This window comes from Chrysemys picta, chromosome 1 (assembly GCF_011386835.1).
Source record: "Chrysemys picta bellii isolate R12L10 chromosome 1, ASM1138683v2, whole genome shotgun sequence".
Lineage (NCBI taxonomy): Eukaryota > Metazoa > Chordata > Testudines > Emydidae > Chrysemys > Chrysemys picta.
Genome location: NC_088791.1, coordinates 125,958,451 through 125,978,900, shown reverse-complemented (window position 1 = coordinate 125,978,900; position 20,450 = coordinate 125,958,451). Strand labels below are relative to the sequence as shown.

At 40.5% G+C, this 20,450-nt stretch overlaps 1 protein-coding gene across 25 annotated transcripts in view; it reads right to left on the bottom strand.

Moving 5' to 3' along the window:
• Positions 1-17,213, bottom strand: part of PRR5 (proline rich 5) — a 146,287-nt gene extending 129,074 nt beyond the window's left edge. For 3 of the 25 annotated variants that reach the window (XM_042848024.2, XM_042848126.2, XM_042848138.2), the window contains exon 1: positions 16,607-16,878. The gene's annotated coding sequence lies outside the window, so the exon portion shown is untranslated. Of the gene's footprint in view, positions 1-16,079; positions 16,169-16,346 lie in introns of all 25 variants that reach the window. The other 22 variants (XM_065583822.1, XM_065583879.1, XM_065583852.1 and 19 more) reach the window with 17 other exon arrangements.
• Between the last annotated feature and the right edge of the window lie 3,237 nt (positions 17,214-20,450).

Here is a 20,450-nt window from a genome sequence, read left to right as displayed (position 1 = left end):
CCCCCAAAGATTAAACTGAAAACCCTGGGCTTAGCAGGCCGTTGATTTCACGGAGGAAGGGGAAGCAAATGAATACAGAACAAATCTATTTTTTACATCTTAAGCTGGCAGCCGACGGTGCAGCATGAGTGATAGCCTCTCCAGTATGATGACGACGGTTACCAGTCATAATATACCATCGTCTGCCAAAAGGCAAGGGGCTGCTGCTGTGTAGCAATGCAGCCCCACGTCTGCCAGCCCCACGTCCGCCAGCACCCAGCATCGCCCTCGGCCTCTTCTGGGTGCTTAGCAGACAATACTGGGCAATTGGCAGAAAATAGTATATTACGACTGGTAGCCATCATCATCGAAACAGTAGCATGTCTGCCCAGGTGGCCATGATTGACAGCCACTCCAGTACGACGATGATGGATACCAGTCACAATATACCATCTCCTGGCAAGGGGCTGGTGCAATGCAGCCCTACGGCTGCCAGCCCCATGGCTATCACTCATGCTACACCGTCTACCGCCAAAAGGCAGTTAGCAGCTGCTGCTGTGTAGCAATGCAGTCCCACGTCTGCCGGCACCCAGAGGACATATGGTGACGGTGAGCTCAGCTGAGCTGAGCGGGCTCCATGTTGTCTGCACAGGTAACCCAGGTAACCCAGGTAAAAAGGCGCGAATCTATTGTCTGTCGTTGCTGTGACGGGGGAGGGAGGGGCCTGACGACATGTACCCAGAACCGCCCGCGACACTGTTTTGCATCATCCGGGCATTGGGATCTCAACCCAGAATCCCAAGGGGCGGCGGAGACTGCGGGAACTGTGGGATAGCTGTGGGATAGCTACCCATAGTGCAATGCTCCGGAAGTCGACGCTAGCCTCGTACTGTGGACACGGTCCGCCGAATAGAGCACCTAGAGCATTTTATGTGGGGACACACACAATCGGCTGTATACAACCGGTTTCAATAAAACCGGCTTCTATAAATTCGAACTAATTTCGTAGTGTAGACATACCCTAAGAGTGCTGGGAGTGCAGCAGCACCGCCTGGCTTGAAGTAGTTTTTGTCATATACAGGGTTTATACTTTTGTTCAATGGCTTTCAGCACCTCCACTATAAAAATTGTTCCAATGTCAGTGCCTAGCCAATAGTCCCTTCTTGTATACAGCAGTAAGGTTTCCAAGGAGGACAGACCAGTGGTTAGGACACTAGTCTCCTACTTGGAAGACCTGGGTCCAAGTCTCTGCTCTGCCACAAGCTTCCTGTGTTGACTTTAGCAAGTCACTTAGCCACTCTGTCCCTCACTTCCCTATCAGTAAAATGAGAATAACAATGCTTCATCAGGGGTGTTGTGAGGATAAATACATTAAAAATTGCGAGGCCTTCATATACTATGGGAATGGGAGCCATATTAGATATAGCTTGAGTTTCTGATTATGTTGGTATGAAAGAAGCAGTCTGTCAGGAAGCTAGGTCTTAAGACACTTGGGGCTTTATATGGTCAAAACTGAAACGTGAAATATCACCTGGAAACTCCCAATGCACATAACCAGATTAATACCTCCTATGTGTAAAACAAAGGGTTTTTGGCATAAAATAATCATCCCTGGTAGTATTATTTGTTACTGTTCAATTCCCCATGCAAACCAAATGCAGCATTTTCATCATTCACTCTTCATCATCCTTTGAAGGTGACTCACAAATGGCTGTAAAAAAATAAGTTTTTTTATATATTATAAGATGCAAAATCTGAAAGATGGGTTATTTATTTAAATAATTAAGCTATTATTGTTCTTTCTGCCTTTTTTTTATCTTAAAAATATCAGGAATGTCAGTTCTTCTCTTGGTTTTGCCGGAGAATCAATTGGATGAATTCTGGTAGCTCTCATGTCTTAACTAAAAGGTAGGGTTGTGAATCTTTAACAAAGATGTCTTCTCCAAAATGTTAATTAGTCTTTGAATTAAATAAATCGACAGATGCAAAATACTAGCAAGCCCAAAAAAAAAAAAAAAATCAGTGGGGTTAAAACTGATGAGAGTTGCAGCAAAGACAAGGCCAGAATAATTTTTGGCACCATTTTGAGCAGATAAGCAACTCCACTGACATTACTAGGGTTACATGGAGTACAAGGTGGCATAGAATTTGGTCAACAGTATGCAAAACAGAAAGCTTAGCTAAAGCACTGTTTAAAAAGGCTGACAACTCAGGAGTCTTGCCTACACTGTAGCTCCCACTGGCTAACATTGTCATAGAGCAGGGGTAGGCAACCTATGGCACGCATGCCAAAGGCGGCACGCGAGCTGATTTTCAGTGGCACTCACGCTGCCCGGGTCCTGGCCACCGCTCTGGGGGGCTCTGTATTTTAATTTAATTTTAAATGAAGCTTCTTAAACACTTTAAAAATCTTATTTACTTTACATACAACAATAGTTTAGTTATATATTACAGACTTATAGAAAGAGACCTTCTAAAAATGTTAAAATGTATTACTGGCACGCGAAACCTTAAATTAGAGTGAATAAATGAAGACTCAGCACACCATTTCTGAAAGGTTGCTGACCCCTGTCATAGAGTCTTGCATCCTAGACTGGACCTGCATTTCACATGTAAAAAAACAAGCAGAAAAAAAGAAAACTGTTTTTTTCAGGTCTTCGCTGTACATCACAAGAAAAAAGAATAGTGGGATACAAGCCCATTTAATTTCCTTTGTGGGTCACTTTTAAAGTCTAAAAATTGTAGCAAATATTGATTATACAAATCTGCTCCCCATTCATTTGACTTTCTTCCTGGGAAAATCTGACCTGAAATGAGTAGATTTGGTGGATTGAAGAGAACTGCTGAGTCCTCTGGTAAAATATGAGATGTGTTCACAAAACACACATCATTAAATGTGACTATAGAGAGAACAGCCAAGGAGCCATGAGAGCATAGTAAATCAGATGCTGCAGCAGTCAGCCAGCGAGCACACTGGAGACATGCATTTTGAATGCAGTGAAAAGGCCAACTTACTACTTCCTGAATAAGAAATCCTCTCTCTTGAGCTAGGCACTCTTATCTCCAGAATCCAGTATCCCTAGCTAACAAGAAAAATGCTATTTCCCCAAGAATGTATTAGCCAGACTGGCTCTTCAAAAAAAAATGGATGGAGCACACCCTTGATGTTTGGACAGAAAAGATTTCTGATGGATGAGTCACTGAAATTAACACCAGAGCTCTGCTCCCTCCCACTCCCCGTATTTTCTTTCAAATATTCTCAGCATCTAGAAATGGGCAATTTAGAAGACTTACCTGTAAATACTGTCTTAAAATAAATCCCCACCTGCATGTTTTGTACTTCTTTGCAGCAAGTCAGTTTCACAAAAAGTGTGTTGGATCCAGTGGGAATTTTTCCATTTTTGACCCTTCATTTCAATGGGAGCAGGATGACATCCAAGCAGTGGAACGGGGGTGATTATTCAGTTTGGTACTCATGTCACAAAATGAGCATGACTTTCAGAATACTCATTATAACCAAAAATTGCTTCTGTTGTGTGGCTATCATTCATACAATAGTGTACACTCCTCCACTTTGTTTGTTTTTGTGGTAAAGGAGATTGAATTGAATGTAGAAGAAAGCAAAACAGAGCAATAATGTATCAATTAAATTAACTTGTCATGTTCTCACCTAGACTTTCAGCTTTTGTTTTCCAATCATTTATTTCTTTTTGTAATTTTTCAAGTAAAGTTTAAATGGAAAAGACCCATCTCTGGAATTAGGAATGAAGATACACAACCAAACCAAAACAAGAAAAAAATGCAGGGTGACAAGATTATTGGGAACTCTTGACTCAGTTAATTGGAAGGATTAGAGTTGGGTCTGCTACGTGATTGCCCAAAAATGCTAAATTTGGGGCTTGCCCTCTATCTGGCAGTAGGACTTAATTGGGCAGATTCACAGTTACATTACTTCAGTTTTACACCATTTCAGTGAAATTATATTGGTGTTAAACAGGAGATATGTAGTGATGAATCAAGCCCACTGACAGTTCACTCTACATATTACTGCAGTCCTTATACGATCCTTGGGCCGCAGACAGCAGCTGTATTTGATCAGCCAAAAGAGAGTCAAATATTTATTTCTTATTTGATTAACAGTATCACTAGATTTCCCAATGAGGGATCAAGGCCTAACTCTACTAGCTGCTGTACAAAAATAGAAAAAAAGACAGACCCTGCCTTACAGAGCTAGAATCTAAATAGGAGCTAAGCGTGCATTAAACAAATTACTGACCATCTTCTAAGGTATCACAGGTATCTTAATGAGAGCAATATCTAAAGCTCGCAATCCAAGCTGGTTGCTAGGAGGTCATAAAATGCAATGCATGTTGTACCTTTCCTTCCCAGAGCCTAGGATCATTGCCCCAACTGCCAGGGACTTCAGACTTGTCTTCACTGAACAAGAGGTCTGTAGCTCAAAAGCTTGTAATTTCCACCAACAGAAGTTGGTCCAATAAAATATATTACCTCACCCACTTTGTCTCTCTTTTTGTCTTCACTAGACTTTTGTACCTTGTATTAACTGACTGCCAATTAACTCAGTGTAGTTATTACTGGAGCTGGTCAGAAAAATTTTCATCAAAACAGTTTGACAAAGTGCTGTTTTCATCTAAGCCAAAACATTTCAAGACTTCTCAATTTTGACAAAAGTTTGTTCAGAAAAAACAAAACAAAGGATTTCCATAATGTCAAAATGGAACGGTTTTATTTTTTCTTTGAAAACAACTTTTCAAAATGAAATTCATTGGTTTGTATATATATTTTTGTTTTTAAGTTTAAAATTGTTGAAATCAGAATGAAATGTTTCAACTGCCCAAAAGCTAATTGGTTTTGGAATAGCTTTTTGCAGGAAATTTTAAATTTTTTTCCCCATTTCAGAATGGAAATTTTTTTGGAGTCACGAAATTACCTGTGAAATGAAAAATCTGGTTCCCGACCAGCTCTAGGTAACATGTTTGTAAATACTTGTGTGGACACTATCCACATATTTCCTCAAGGCTACAAATAATTTTTAAACCTGAGGATCAGCATAGGATAAAGAACAAAACTGGATCAAACGGGTGGGCAGTGTCCAGACTAGCCTTTACAATCTTGTTAAATATCTTGAAGTACAAAAGTCTATTGAAGACAATCCCCAACAAAACACCCAAGGCTGACCTGGCATCCTAAATCACATGGTGTTATAATTTATATTGTTACGCCATCACACCTCCATAAAATTAACAACAGCTAAGTATAGCCAAAAAGGACAAAACTTTACTAAAGTCATCTACAATTCTGGAATGGAAAGAAGTGAATTATTGGGAAATAAAACACAGATCAGCCGCAGCAACCGGTGCTTGTGGCATCAACACCAGCACCAGGTAGTAGAATTTCCAACATAAGCAACCAAAAAAAGAGCACATAGTTCTGCTTAAGGTCCCAGAACAAAATAATATAAAATTAAATAATGCACTTAGATATTCTAAATACAAAGGTAGTACTCTACAGAGAGAGAATCTAATACTGCACAGCATACATTCAGATTACCCCAACTCCAGTGCTTTCTCAGCATTCATACAACACAGCACTTGTGTCCCCCAGCCCATTAAAATCTTTCTTAGCAGCTTCGGAATTAAACTACACGCATCTCCAGCATCATTAGCAATGCAGAGCCAAATCAACAATTCAGAGAGGCTGCACACCAACACCCTCAGGACTATAAATGGATTCTTGTTAATAAGCAAGGGAAATAAATGAAAAATTAAACTGACTGCTGTTCTGAAGTCTCTCTAAGGAATCTGTGTCACTACTATGCCTAAGGCTTTTTACTATATTTTCAAAGAAGAAAAATATGGGCTTTGTTACAGAGTCAACAAAACACAGGGCTGCTTGTTAAAGCTCAACCAAGCGATTATCTCTTTCTTAAAAAGTTGTCCCAGACTTTTATAGCATGACAATTGCCCAGTCCCATTATGCTTTCACCTTGCTTTCAGCACAGCATACTGTACCTCTGACATGTCATCATTTTCTCCTAAATACACTAATTCCATTTCCTGTATTTCCTGTTCTTCACTCTGCCAGGTTAACAACATTCACTGCGTTACTGCCTTTTTCATACAGGCAGACAGGAGAATGTACAGAACACAGCTTGACAGATATGATGTAGTTAAACATCAAGCCTAAACTAAAGGTGTGTCAGACTAGATGATCATGATGGTCCCTTCTGACCTTAAAGTCTGTGAGTCATTTACTTACATGTGGGCATGTGACTTTGGTGTCCAGGAACAAGGTAACAATAGTTAGTTAGTGGCAGCACAAACAGGTGTTGTGCCAGCACCCCACATACAATACAACCTCACTTGTCATCAATAGATTTTAAAGATGTTTATACAGGAGGTCAGTATCATTATCCCATTTCACAAATGGAACAACTGAGGCACATAGAGGTGAAGTGACTTGTCCAAGGTCATCCAGCAAGCCAGTGTCACAGCCAGAATAGAACCGAGGTCTCTTGAGTCTCAGCCCACTAAGCCACACTGCCTAAAAATACACATACATACCAAAGATACACCCTGCACATACTAAGCTCTACAAGTGAACCTTAGTTCTCCCAACCCGCGACACCCCTATAGTTCCAATGTAGGATTTTTTCCTGGAACACTGGCTGCCAGCTGTATGATGGTTTTATATGGACAAATGTCCACTCCCCTCCCACTCCACCCCACAAAAAAAACCTAAGCTAAGACCATATTAGCTCATACCTCCTTGCTATCTAAGGCCAGGTCTACACTAACCCCCTAATTCGAACTAAGGTACGCAACTTCAGCTACGTGAATAACATAGCTGAAGTTCGAAGTACCTTAGTTCGAACTTACCTCGGTCCACATGTGGCAGGCAGGCTCCCCCGTCGACTCCGCGGTACTCCTCTCGTCTATCTGGAGTACCGCAGTCGACGGCGAGCACTTCCGGGTTCGACTTATCGCATCCAGACAAGACGCGATAAGTCAAACCCAGAAGTTCGACTGCTCGCCGCCGAACTACCGGGTAAGTGTAGACCTACCCTAAGTGTGAATTTGCATAGACAATCCAGGATGGAAGGCTGTATTAGCACACTAGATCAAGCAGCCCCCTGTCTGTGCACTGCTGAGCAGTGAAAATGAGTATAAACCCCAGTCTCAGCTTACCAGATTTAAAAGATGTGTCATTTCCTTTTGGCGTCCTATGGGCCAAATCCTTCCCTGGTAAGTGAGGTACAGCAGGATCTCTACTAGATGTGTCCACTGCTCTGGGATCCTGAAAGACTGGGCAGAATACACCAGACGTGCAGTGGGGTGCATTTCACCACTGTTATGAAAAGGAGCAGTGTGTGCCCCATCTAGCTGGCTGGGGCCCAGAAATGCCCCTCTGGAGTTGCTAGTGAATGAATCAGCAGAGTAGCAGACCCCCTCCTCACTCTTCCCGCCAAGTGCACCAGCACAGCATAGGCAACCTCTAGCCACAAAGCATGTTCTGCACTGATTTAGATGTTATAAAATTCCACTGAAGTCAATAGGACTGTACAGGGTGCTAGGCGGCACAGAATTTGGTCAAGAGCATGCAAATGCAAAATGCTTACAGGGTTCTTCTATTGTCCTTTTAAAAGGACATGCTAATACTGACTGATGAAAACAAATCTCAGTGGAATCACATTCTCTCTCTCTATAATAAAAGCGTAACTATAATGCAAAACTGAAGAATAATCAAGTGTGGAGTGATGAGAAGAGGGCCTGGGCTCAAGCATCTCTGTTTCCACACCTGAAACTGTGACTCTGAATAAGAAAATCATAATCCAGATAGTAGCCTCCAGTGACTGGATACAGAATGCTCCATACACCTTGCAGTCCAGGCTCAACAAGGCAATTATCAGTAATGTTAGTAGACCTATATAATTGTTCATGATTTCATAGATTCATATATTTTAAGGCCATTATGATCTTCTAGTCAGACCTTCTGCATAACTCAGGCCATGGAACCTTCCAAATCTTTCACAAGAATATGCAGCAAAAGGAGATCGGTGTGCATACTAGTGATTTTCATCTTATTACTGTAAAATTTGATACTCCTTTAACTAGATAAACTATTTAAAAAAACAACCCAAAACAATCAAGCCAGATCACAGTAGGGGAATACTTACCCTAAGCATTCACGAGCCAGTCACTCGGATGAGATTGTTACGAAATGTGTGAGAATAAGCATCTCATCATAACCGAAGCAGACAGATGAAAGGTATACCCTGTCTGCTTAGACTCTTTAGAATTTCAAATGTTCATGGGAAATGAGATCTGTTTTTGTAAAAGAGCAGCATTGGTGTGCAATTTATTCAGATGTTATGATACGACCTCTCTCTAAATTGGATGATTTCCCCTTCCATTCCTAGAGACCTGTATATGTCTTCCTCAGCTAAGAGCCCTGAGATCCAGAATAAATAATCAACAAAGAAGCAATCCACTCTACATGCATTGTCTGTTTAATTATATAAGGGGAAAGTATCAGATACTAATGCAGACAGAATGTTACAAAAGGGCAGGGGAAGGAGTAATTATGGCATAGAAAGAGACAAACACTTAGCTCTTTACATTATTGAAGTGCTGTGCAAATATTCATTGATTAATCCTAAAGCACTCCTGTTGGGTAGGAAAATTGCATGCAGTGTTCTATCCATGCCGGCCCCAGGATATAAAAGAGACAAGGTGAGTGACATAATATCTTTCATTGGACCAACTGAAGGGCCAGATTCAGATATCTTAAGGGCCAGATTCTGATATTCTTACTCATATTGAATAGTATATTACGTCTCAGTTGACTGTACTGAAATCTAAGAGATCACTTGTGAAGTAAAGTGCTACCCACCATGAGTAAAGGTATCAGAATCTCATGTCCCACAGTAAATCCATTAGAGAGATGGGATTAGAACTCATGAGTCCCAGAAATCTTCACAAGACCTAGCAAAATGGGAGCCACTTAACTTCAACATATGAGGGAGAGTAAGTCTTACCAAGATGATATCAATTCCACATCTCCCAAAGGCTGCTGTTGAATACGCCCAAGAAAGGAAGCTGAATCCACTTGACTCAATAAAGGTAGACAGTGGGCAAGACAGATAACAGCATATTACCAATGCCAAAAAATTGCCTCTAAAATAGCATAAGACACAGGAATATACAATTTGCTATATCAGATGAGACCAATATAAGTCTGGTATCCTGTTGCTGGCCGGGGCCAGTCCTGAGGCTTCAAAGAAATTTAAAGAAACCACAATGCATCCAACAAGTTGTGCAATGTTGTACACAGAATGGAAAATTTCCTTCCCGCCTGCATGACAATCATTTTACACTCTGAAATAATACACTCCAATTACCCTTAGCTTGTTATCTTGCATGCATAGCTATACACAATATTAGTGGTCATAAAATTACCCTGGAGCAGAATCAACAAATCCCACAGTAAGGCATGCAAAAAAGAGATCCAGCAAAATCTAATATAAAACAAAGTCAAATACAAACAAACACTTAAGAGCATGTCTACCCAGGGTAATTATTTGATAATAATAAAAGGACAAGTTGTGCAGTGGAAAACTGACTCAGAGTGGGTTTATATAAATTAGAGAATTTATTTCAGAAGCATAATGTAAAGCCAATTTTGATCCATATAGACAAAGCTCAAAAAGACTAGATCCAACCTTTGGATTCTTAACTGACATTTTGAATCATCTGGTTCTGTAAAACTGGGGAGGATCTAAACAGTCTATCTATATGGGGAACAAATACTTAATAATGGCCTCTTCAATCTAGCATAGATGGTATAATGCGATCCAATGGCTGGAGGCTGAAATTCAGAGGGGAAATACGGTGTACATTTTGAATGGTGAAAGTAATGAACCACTGGAACAATTGCAAAGGTCATGGAGGATTCTCTGTCACTGACAATTTTTAAATCAAGATTGGATGTTTTTCCAAAATATCTGCTCCAGGAATTATTTTGGGAAAGTTCTGTGGCCTGTGTTATACAGGAAATCAGACTAGATGATCATAGTGGGCCCTTCTGGCCTTGGAATCTCTGAATCTATCAAAGTTGCTTCTCAAGTTTCAGCAAGTGTACAAAGATTAATTTATAAAGGAATCAACAAAGGAAAAGGTATCATCCAACAGTATCACTCAGCTCCTTTTGCCATTACTGGCAAAACTTAAAGGAGTAAGATGCTCAAGAAACAGTTACTTTCTAGATTTTCTTCAGGTGATAGAATTCTACTTGGGGCAAAGGATAGAACAGAATCATTGTGTATCTCAATCCTGACCTTCAGTAACCACTCATTATATAGCATCTTCTCTTCCCCTTTCCTCCCACCAATGAAAACCAAATGGAGACACATGATGAGGCAATATTTGTTATATGGAGTAATGACACCCATTTCAATTGCCAGCTATATAAGCAAACATACATTTGTTGAGTCATAGGACCTTAGGAGTTAGATATTTTCTGTATCTATTGGTTCATCCCCTCCATCTGCAAGTGTTGCCCACGCTAACACATTATGACACCGTGTCTCTGATTAAGCCACCTATTGATGTTTGAGTCTACTACTCCCTCTAAGCTAGTGAATCTGGTCATTTAGCTCAAGCAATAGAGGCTTATGCTTTTAGATACAGAGTCTCCAGCTCAGTCCCCAAAGATGACCTAGCCAGGAGTGTCATTACATTGGATTCTATTATTACCTACAGTATATTTTCCGGAGTTCTATGCAGTTTACTTTTAAATATCCCAAGCAATGAGGTTACCACCACTTCCCTCAGAAGACTATTCCACAGTTGAATAATTACCATGTCTGGAAGCTTTTCTGACATTCAAGTTAAATTTTCTTTTTTAGCCCATTAATCTTAATTATACCCCCTTATACAATGCTAAATGATTTATCTCTATTTTTAGTATCTATATCCAAAACTGTAAACTGTTCAGTCCCTGCCTCCGCTCATTCACCTTAGTCAATCTATACAGATTCATTCTATATCCAAAACTGTAAACTGTTCAGTCCCTGCCTCCGCTCAATCACCTTAGTCAATCTATACAGATTCATTTTTTAATCTTTCCTCATAAATCAGTCCCTTCAGTCCCCTAACCAGTGTTATTGATCATTTTTCAAATGCCTTCAATTTGCTAGTATCTTCAGGTGCTCTGAATTTAATATGGAGTCCCAAATGCATCCACCCAAAACCCGTAGAGCCTGTTGTCCCCCTGGTTCACAATAATGATGTGATGGAAAATTGCATTGGCCTGTTTTGCCACCGTATTGTATTGCAAACTCATGTCTAATTTGTTCTCCATTATAACCCTCAGGACTCTTTCAGTACTATTATTTCCCAAGGTATTCCCTCACATTAAGTATGCGTGTTAATTTTCCTCAAATGTTATTTTTGTGCCTTTATTTCTACCCTTAAGTTCACTTCAGGTCTCTCTATGTTGTTTCTCAATGGAAATATCCACAGACTGAAGTTCTGAGCATGAAAGAACAAAACAGACCCTTTTCAGTGTCACCATCTTGGTTTTTTTCATGAGGGTGGCAAGATTGCAAAGAAACATTATTCTTATCTAGGAGATACACCACCAAGTTTCCCATAAAAATTTGCTGCTTCATTTGTGCATGCATACAGAGTAAGAGATTTTATGTAGTGATGTATCTCTCACTAATCAAAATAAGCTTCAAATCATCCTTCAGTCTCTCAGGCAGATTGAGTTTCAGCCTGATCAACACAAAGGAGTGCATTGTGGCTGCCTGCACTATATGACTGACTGATGAGCAAAGATGGGTCTTCATTTCTACAACCTGTGTGAATCTTCCAGCCATCACAAGGAAATACATACATACATACATACAGCACGTATATGTTGCTTTTCATCAGTAGATCTCAAAGTGCTTTGCCACAGAGGTTAGTATCATTACCCCCGTTTTTCAGACAGGAAAGGTAACAAAGGTGTAAACACCTTTGAAGAGGAGAAAGATTTTAAACAGAATAAAATTCCAGCCTCATTTTTTCCACCTGCCATTGTTTTGAACTAGCTTTTAACCAGGACTATATTTATTCCGAGCAAAATTTTTCAGAAAGATTATTCTAGTAAGGAAATCCCAAGATCATTATGTGGCATGTTCTGATTTAGCTGTCAGATTTCATTTAGCATTCAGTACTAGTCCTACATTTTGGCTTGCCTGGAAACTCTAAATGCAAATATATTTGCACGGTGATCTAAAGGAACAATGACAGAACCTTACCTTACACCACAATTCCCCCTTTCAATTCCATTCTACCCCCATGCAACACACACAAATTCCAAAAGCACCAGATGGTTTAGAAACAAGCTGGTCCTTATTAATGGTCTGATTCTGTGGAGGACATCAACCGGCCATTCTGCACACACTTCAATACACAATTTAAACATCCTTTAACAATCATCTGTAGCCTGAATGTTAAATTCTGATCTTCAAACTAGTGAACACACAACCAGTTTCCCTTAATAAAAACTAATAACAATTCTGAATTATAGTTACCCTAATATTATATTTTTCATCTTCAAAGAGAATTAGCTAATTAATCTTCATGCCACAAACAAGTCGTAGAAAAAGCAAACACCCCACAGAGGACATACTTCCAGACATGCAGTAAGCAATTTTCATTTCTGCTCTTTGTGCATAGTGTCAGTGAGTTCTGATTAATTACTGGACCACAGACCTAGGCAGATAATTACCATTTCTCGTCATTCAGCAAACATTAATACAACCTTAAAAATAAAGAGAGTACAATTGATCAAGTGATTGTGACCAGAACTTTTGAAATAATTCCTGATCTTACTTACATGGGTGTAAACCAGAAGAAACTGGTCTGAAGATAATAATGGTGTTAAATCAGTTTAAAACTGGTTTCAATGAGATCAAAATAGGACCCAGTGGCTTTACTTCTAATGTAACTATGCTAGTTCTCCACACGAAGGGCTGGGTTCTGAACTCACTTACCTTACTATAAATGTAGAGTAATTTCACAGTAGACCTCACTGTGATTTACAGGGGGATAAGTGAGATCAGAATCTGTTCCGTAATTTCTAAAGTTTTCCAATTATGTACTGAAAATACTCAGTTTTGTTCTTCAGAGGTGCCACACCTTTTTTTGTTTTGCTAGTTTATTAACTAGGAAAACTGATGCTCTAAAGCAGTGGTTTTCAACTTGGGGTCCGCAGACCCCTGGGGGTCCACAGACTATATCTAAGATTTCCAAAGGGATTCGCACCTCCATTTGAAACTTTTAGGAGTCCCCAAATGAAAAAAGGTTGAAAACCACTGCTCTAAAGCGAAGAAAACTCAAACTAGGCCAGAACCTTTGTTGGTCTAAATTGGCATTGTTTCAGGATCTGGATCAATCTATTTTTTCCCCCCAATTATTATCCTTTACAGCATTCCCTCAAATATATAGTTAAAGCAGGAAAAGGCTATTTTTTCTCATTATCTATTATTTTGGTTCAGTGATTAAGCGCTTCTTACATTTTCTATTACAATTCTAATATTTTTTCATAAGCGTTTATCGTATAGCTATAGAACATTAAATCTGCTGGCTTTCCACATAAAAAATTTAAATACTTTTTCTGGCTTTCTTTACAGCTGCTATATTTCACTCCTACAATTCTACCTCCTGTTAAAAGAGTCTCCTCCAGAATACATATTAGTAAAGGGGGGAAATTGATTACAACTGTGGGATCAGATTTTCAAAAAAGTTTAGGGGCAGTTTTTCAAGAGCAAAGCACCCACAAATTGGAGCCAAATTCTGTGCTACACTGAGGAGCTCGGACTGTGGCACTTACGGCCATGTTTAAAAATAAAAAAAGAGAGGGAGAAAGAGCTGGGAACCTAATATGAGGAATTCTTTTGAAAATCTGGCTATTTATTTTGGTGCTAAAATGGGAGCAGAGCTGTTTTGAAAATCTGGCCGATTGTGAATAAGAAGTTATGGCCAGAATTGTTAAAATATTGTTCTACTTTAAAGTGACTTCCTCTGCAAGTCCACTGGGAACAACTCTTCATTCAATATTCTTTCCAGCCTCTTCCTATAATTAGATTATTAATGAGAGAACGGAAGACTAAGCATCAAGTTATCCATTCAGCAGTAAGTGGTACAAACATCACACCCCAATCAATCCATGTTTCATAATAAGTAAAATATTAATAGATTACTATGGGAAACTATAAAATAATGTGTATTGTTCAGTTTATTTCTGGAATTAAATTTCAGTTATGCTGTTCTTTACCTAAGAGATGTAGTAATGAAAAAGGAGCACTCTTACTAGACAGCACTGCCCTTCCATGAACTTGGTGGCTATAGTATACCTTTATAATAATACACTAATCCCACTATATCCTGAAAATCCACACGTATTGACTATGATAGCTAATTTATATTGCACTACTCAATTAATTCCAATTTCAAGAAAAATGGCTAATCAATCAACTGACATTCCCCTTCCCTCTCTCAATGGATAAAAGGCTTCTTACCTTTCATCTTCTCTCTCACCATTTGTCCTAAATGAAGATCAACACTTTACTCTTAAACAAAAGATACAATCTGTAATAGTCTATTAAACATTGTGTCAGTAAATGTAATCACTGATTGTTTCCTGTAATTTAAAATGAAATGCTTAAAAGCATGCTGGCTGGAAATTATGAACACTATAAAGGCTAAATCATTTCCTTGATGCACTTTTTGCCCTTTCCAAGGCTGTCTGCTATTGGTGATTTCACAATATTAAAACACAGACATTCCCCAAATTAATGTGGTCTTGAAGATTATTAAATCACTCAACCTTCATAAAATTATCAGATTTGTTATAACTTGTCAAAATTATCAATAACTGCACACACAAAAATGGAAATATACAACCCCATCCTGTGAATTCCTGCTCATGCATATAGATCTCACTCATGTGGATACAGATTACAGGAGTTGACCCACTGAAGAGAATTTTATAGTCAAATCCAGTTAGAAGAAGAATGTTATGGGACAAAACTACTATGTTTTTGTGTATCAGCCTCAGTTATATTTTAGATATGTATCTCTGATGTGAAAGGTGACCGCAAATACATGAATTCTATATTCATATGATATGTTAAAACATCATGTTGGCAAGCAAATATGAGGGCTAAATACCAACCTAGCATTCACAGAAACGTATTGGGTAAGCAACTGCTAAAACTATGTTTTACTATAAATAACAGAAATATTAACCAGAAATCTTGCTGAATATCTCTAAGACAATGTTAGTTAATGTATAAAGGTTTTATAAATCTCTCTAATTTAAAACTCCTTACTTAGTATACATACTATTAAAAAGCCACCAAAATGGGAATGTTAAAATAGATTAAAATGTATATTAAATGGCTAAGTTATAAGGGTTTCACAATGCTATTGCTTTATTTTCTATTGCATAGTTTATTTCAAAAACTTAAACATTGTCAATAAACACATTAGAGATACCACCACCATCATTAAACCACTGGACTATGTATTAGTTTCTAAGCACAGTTTGGAATAGACTAGGAATTCCCACTACATTTCAGCTAAAATGCAGTTTCCACTTGGAAAAAAAGGTGTTTTCTTCTTCTGATTTTCTGGAGAAATACATGATTCAGAAAGAAAAGAAAAAAAGATCAAAACTACTTTTTCCCCAATACCCAAATCTATCTCAATGAACAACAAACCCGTTGTCTAAAGTCCTGCTAACTGTGCTACAAATAGGTGATTTCCAAGTATTTAACAAGTCATCCCTTGAGAAAGGATACATACAGGTGCAATTTATGTATTTGCCTTCAGTGGGTCTCTGGGGTTTGGAAAATCAAACACATCTCCCTAGAGACCATTGTTGACGGCACCAAAACATTTCCTTGTTCAAACCAGATCGTTTTATTTCATGTTATCAAGGTTCCCCCTAGCCTAGCGCCTCGTGTCTATATCCTCATATGAACCTGTTACCGATCAGAAATTTACAGGAACTCGGGATAACCCTACCAAGAGAAATCACAGGACCACTGTAGCTGCTGGGCTTAGGGTGGGGCTGGACGCTGTTGTCACTCAAAGGTGCATGTTGTTGATGAGACCTGCATGTGCAGGGATAAAGCTAAAATAAGTTATGCAGCAGCGTTTGCTTTTAATACCCCTAAATGGGCATCACTCACCCCGCTGCTGGCCCATTCAGGCAATTCCCATTTAAACTCTCTACCCTTTACTTCACCCCTCAGAATAGCTACAAGTCACACACAGGACAAAATAACCTACCAGCAGCGCCTATAAAGCCAGAGCTATCCCCGTCCAGGCATGGCCCCCCTCTGCCTTGCTTCTGCTGCCTTTGGGCGAAGCGGTGGTGGGGCGGGGGTCCCCTCTCTCTGAGCACTGCCCGGGTGGAGGGGAGCTCAGCTCCCCCGCCATTCGCAGCCACGCGGAGCCTGTCCCCCCACACAGCCGCGCAGGGAGGCTCTGCAGGAATGTGCCAGCTACACAGACATGAGCAGAGACACCCACCCCCTCGCTCCACTCACCGCGTGCGCTCGCAAGCCGGGGAGCCGCTCTGTACGTGCGGAGGAAGAGGGGCTGCGGGTGGGTGGGAGGCAGCAGGAACAGAGCGCCAGTCGGTCCACCGGAGCCGCTTGCATGGCGGTCACAGGCCGCCTGGGCTATGGCAGCTATTGCATCTTGCTGCCATTTTTCTCTCCCCCTTGGATTTATGTGGCGGTGGGCTGTGATGATAGCACCCTCTCTTCCTCCCCTCTCCCCCTGCTGCTGCTGCGCGCATAGGAAGGTGCAGTCACCAGAGGGGAGTAGTTGAGATGCACAACGCGCTGCGCCTGCACTTGGCGCCCTGCCAGGACTTGGGGTAGGGGGTGGAGAGAGCAGACTGGAAAGCAGCATCCGCTTCGCAGACAGTGAGTGAGAGAGAGAGAGCGCAAGCAAAAAAAAAAAAAAACACCCTTAAGGGTTTGTCCAAGACGCCACGAGGAGCAGGAGAAGTGTGGGAAGCGCGGATCGGCTTCTCCTTTTGTTCTACTGCTTCCTGGCCCAATGTAAAGAAACCACAGGGTGGCTCTCCAGATTCCCCCTTCCAGACCCAACACGGTAACATGCAAACTGACTGAGTCCCATGCTCTTAACTACAGCCGCGGGACACTCAGAAGTTTCCGCGAAGAATCCTGACGTTCCGAAATTTCCCTTTCATCCCGATTTGGAGCAAAAAGTCAAAATTTCCTACAAAACAAAATTTCTGGGGGAAAATAGTTTTGGAAATATGGAAATGACCTTTTTGATATGTAGCCCTTCAAAAAGGTCATTTCCATATTTATATATAAAAATTGGAACTATTGAACCAATCATATTGAAGTTGAAAGGAAGCGCTTCAACCTTATCAAAATGAAATTTTCAAATACTTTTTCACTAAATTGATACATTCCCATTAAATGTTTCCTGCCTGAAAACTGCTCTGTTGAAAAAATTTCCACCAACTCAGCTTTCACTCTCCCTTTCTCAACCACTTAAATTAGGGTCTGTTGTGTTTCATGAGTTAGGTCAGAGGTGCTGATATAGACAATGGGACACAACACTGCGCTAAAAAGACTGGATGCTGAGTCACCGGTGCGTTGAAACAACTGAAACTAGCAGTGAATCCTGTGTGTGCAAAGATGCATGTTGGTAGAGGGGTGGTTACTGTTTTTTGGTTATTCATTGATGACCTTGTTTGTTCAGCCTGTAAGTTAGTTTGCAGAACAATTGGAGAGATCAAACATGGTGATTAGACTGCTTTCTGCTCTGCTGAACTGTTGAATTGTTACTGCTGGGGGGGGAATGGTAATATCACAAGGACACTAAGTCGGATATTAAATTCTTAAAGGAAAGGCATGAGTTTAGCCAGAAGCTTGCTGGAGCTAGGAATGCAGGTCAACCAGTCTATCCATGTTCACCATGTAGATTTACCATTTGTCTGATAGGCTTGGTTCTTTTGCAGAGTTTTGAATGTGTTTTGCAATCAGTTGTGTAGTGGTAATTTCACACAAGCAAAAACTATAAGTAATGTACAACACATTGGAGAAACAACTGATGAATGCAAAACTTGTGTTATGAAACTCAAAGTCATGCAAAACTCACCTAGATTTGGGTTTCACTAGAAATTTAATATCAAGAACAGGATCATTGAGAGATTTACTAAGACTTAATAGTGAACAATCCCAACCAGATTTATGGCTATGCATCGTGATTTCACATGATTTTAATGAGAAACTAAATGATAGTTGATGGTTTTACTTTGAGTTGTTGGATACATCAAACCCCAAATTCAAAAGAAATCCTTTGGGGATCTATACTAACTTAAGCTTTGTGCAAAGCAAATCCGCTGCAGGTCGTGGCCACCTCTAATTGTACCTCATTTGGCAGGTTTGGTACCATATACTTAGGTTTCCTACCTTTTCTAATGGTTCTGTGAAAAGGAATGCTTGTGCCATGAAGCCTGCTGTCAAACTTTTGCAGCGTTTGTAATTTTGGGTGTTAAACTACATCACGTTGCAATATCACAAGCCTTTAAATCAGGGATCGGCAACCTTTGGCACACGGTCCGTTAGGGAAATCTGCTGGCGGGCCAGGATGGTTTGTTTACCTGCAGCATCCGCAGGTTCGGCCAATCACAGCTCCTCCTGGCTGCGGTTCGCTGTTCTAGGCCAATGGGGGCTGCGGGAAGCGGCGCGGGCCAAGAGATGTGCTGGACACCACTTCCCGCAGCCCCCCATTGGCCTGGAATGGTGAACCGCGGCCAGTGGGAGCTGCGATTGGCTGAACCTGTGGACACTGCAGGTAAACAAACCGTCCCGGCCGCCAGCGGATTTCCCTGATGGGCCATGTGCCAAAGGTTGCCGATCCCTGCTCTAAATTAAAGGCACGTCAGCAGTCTTGTAAACCTGAGGTTCTCAACCTTTTTCTTTCTGAGGCCCCCGCAACATGCTATAATAATTCCTCGGCCCACCTGCGCCACAATAACTGGTTTTCTGCATATAAAAGCCAGGGGGTAGCAAGCAGGGCAGTTGCCTGGGGCCACATGCGACAGGGGCCCCCATGAAGCTACATTGCTCAGGCTTCAGCTTCAGCCCTGTGGTGGGCCTTCAGCTTTCTGCCCTGGGCCACAGCAAGGCTAATGCTGGCCCTGCTTAGTGGCCCCCCTGAAACCTGCTCGAGAACCACTGTTTTAAACTATAGTTGTTTCAGCTGATCCCGCAGTGTGTTGTACACTCACTTCTCAATTCCTATTGATTCCAGTGGAAGTGTAGGGACATCAGTACCTTATTGGACTGGGGTTCCAGCCTTATTAATTAATATATTAATAATAACTTCTGTAATAGCATCATACAAAAGTGACTAAAAAAGAACAGATATAAACAAACCAAAAAAAAGCAAAGATTACAGAGAGAGAGAGAGTCAGAGTCTTCTCTTTAATGCCAAATTCTTCCCTTTAAATCAGTGAGAGCAGCACACATTTATCTGGCTCTTACAGAGGAGCAAAGAAAAAAGGACATACTATAGAATACAGATGACAAATCTCATGCTACAATCCTTGTATGTTATATCCTCAGAACTCCCACTGATTTAGATGAGCATTTTGCATGATGAGGGCTGCAGTATCAAACCTGATACAAGTTTAACTCAGTGACCCAATAGTCAAAGAATAGCTGCATATAAAGGGGGAGAGGGCGTTAACTATAAAAATTAGCTTAATTGAACACAAGTCTAAGGGGAAAATTGTGTCCTTATGAGTATGAGGTGCACTGAGGTGGGTTGGCAGGAGCACAGCAACTACAGCCAAGCTGAGGGTGCGTATGGGGCCTAGAAGGTAGAAGGTCTGTGCTAATAAATAGAGCTGTTGGAAAAACGTACATTTTTGGATGATTTTTTTCCAGTTCCCTCCCCACTCCACCCCTTTTCCAAACCAGTTGGAAAAATCTCTGAGTATTGGGACCTTATTTTGTACTGCAAATTTGCAACTGCTTCTTAGCGGGAGGGGAGGGGTGGGGAAGAGAAAGAATGATATCATCCAGATGTTGTAACTTTGAGTCATAAGTATTTAATCTTGCCTGGTTTTCACAAAGGAAAAACATCATACCAGTGGATTAAAAATAATCCTACGATGAGTTGGAGTTACCCCAGTCAAAGTTTTATCAGAATTCTCCGCTAATGGTAAGATATACAGTCTATCTCAGCACCTGATCAGAAGAGGAAGGCCTAGGGCATATTCTATACTTAAAAGTTTTACCAGTGGAACTATGTCAGTAGGGGTGTGATTTTTTACAATATACTTATACCAGTAGAAGCCATAGTGTGGACACACTTATACAGGTATAACAGTAATTT